General features: G+C 37.7%; 1 pseudogene; it reads right to left on the minus strand.

Annotated features, from left to right (window-relative positions):
* Positions 1 to 330: 330 nt before the first annotated feature.
* LOC141502644 (adenylate kinase isoenzyme 6 pseudogene) lies at positions 331 to 843 on the minus strand (annotated as a pseudogene).
* Positions 844 to 1,827: the final 984 nt, after the last annotated feature.

Raw genomic sequence — 1,827 nt, forward strand, 5'->3', positions numbered from 1 at the left:
CATGTCAATTATAAGATTTCCATCTAGTTTCTCAAATTTGCTTACTCTTTAGCAGGTAACCAAAATAAATGAGAATGTTGAATATATCTAAACTTTAACAATCCTTAATATCTTCTTCGTTTATTTGGGGGTTTCTCAGTTTTCTCATGGAGAAAAAAAAATTTAGTCAAAACTCAACCTTATATATTATCCACCTGCCACTTGTACAACACAATTCTGGATAGTAAAATTTGGTGTATGTTGTCTTAATTCCTATTACATAAGGAGGAAGAAGTCATCAAGAAAATAATTTGTAGAACACCTTGAAAATCCATGCTTTGCCTTCAAAGTTCAATTATTATCTTTCATCCACTGATCAATCCATTTCATTATCTGATCGAAATTACTCTCTAGTTCTTCTGGTACATTGCTTGGCAGCTTGTGCACTATTTCATGCTTGTAGGAGGCCATGGCTTCTTCATAAAGAATTTGGAAAATTTCACACTGTGTATTGTCCTGTAGTTTCTTTACACTGTATCCCCTCTTTTCAAGTCTTGAATATAAAACAGAATTATCTATTTGAAGCACAAAAACTATATGAAACCATCATTCAGGAAAGAAGTCACAGCCATGGTAATCAACAATAATTCCGCCTTCGGTCATTTTATTTTCTAACTCATCAACTACTCTGTCTTCATCCAAAACAGGACATTCGTATTCTTCATCAAAGCCATCATATAACTGTCCTTGTGCTAAATCGCCCACATTAATGTATGTCAGTCCTGTTCTTGATGCAAGTTCTTTGCCTAGTGTGGTCTTTCCAACCCCTGGTGTACCCATGAGCAGGATGTTGGGCAGCCTCATAGCAGCCGCGGCAGCGACTCTGCCCCGGCGCCGGCCCTCCTCTCTTCATTACCTCTTTTGGGGTTTTCTTGGCAAAGATACTGGAGGTAGTTTCCTTCCCCAGCTCATTTTACAAATTCAGTTAAATAACTTGCCCAGGGTCACACACAGCTAATAATTGTCGGAAGCTAGATTTGAATTCAGGAAGATGAATTTTCCTGACTGGCTTAACTCTCTATCCACCGACTCACCTGTGGATGACATGATCTCTAAGGACCTTTTCAGTTCTAAATCTGATTCCTGATCTTTGGATTTCATTTGAGTATCTCAGAGATCCTGCATCAGTAATAAAGTTGTTATTGTCCCCATTTTCATGAGTGAACTAAAGCTCAGACAAGATAAGTGAAATGAACATGTGAAATCTCAGTCTTTTTCCAGTTTTCTCATGACTCTTAGACTGATATCACTTAAGCTACTGCATGCAAGACATTCTGCTGCATAGAGGTGGGATTTGGAGAGTCTAGTAGTACAAGCATGAACATGACCTAAATAAAGTTTGTGCTCAAGGAGTTTAAAATCTAATAACTGAGATGGTCCATATACAAATAACTAAGAAACAGGGTGTAAATTCTGTAGAGGACTGAGAAGGATGAAGTCTAATAAAAGTTCATCAGTTTGGGTGATTGGGAGGCTTTCAAAGAGGTGTCAGGGCAAAGGAGGGAAAAATCTGGGCTGTAGACAATTGAGAAGTAAGTGAAAACTCAGTAAGAAGAGTATAGTTAGACCTTTTGATAAGTTTGGGTTGAAAGGAAGGAGAGCAATTGGCTAGTTTCTTGAGAGGGGGCATAACTGAAGTTGGTTTTAGGATATGAGACATCTAAAAAAATTCTAGGCAAAGGAGAAGAAATGAATCAAGTTAAGAGAGATTGAAGATTCAAAAGGGATAATTATTACAGTAAAATCCCAAAGGAAAAAGAGAACAGATGTGACCAAAGGGCTTAAGTG

The sequence above is a fragment of the Macrotis lagotis genome, chromosome X, assembly GCF_037893015.1.
Source record: "Macrotis lagotis isolate mMagLag1 chromosome X, bilby.v1.9.chrom.fasta, whole genome shotgun sequence".
Taxonomy (NCBI): Eukaryota; Metazoa; Chordata; class Mammalia; order Peramelemorphia; family Peramelidae; genus Macrotis; species Macrotis lagotis.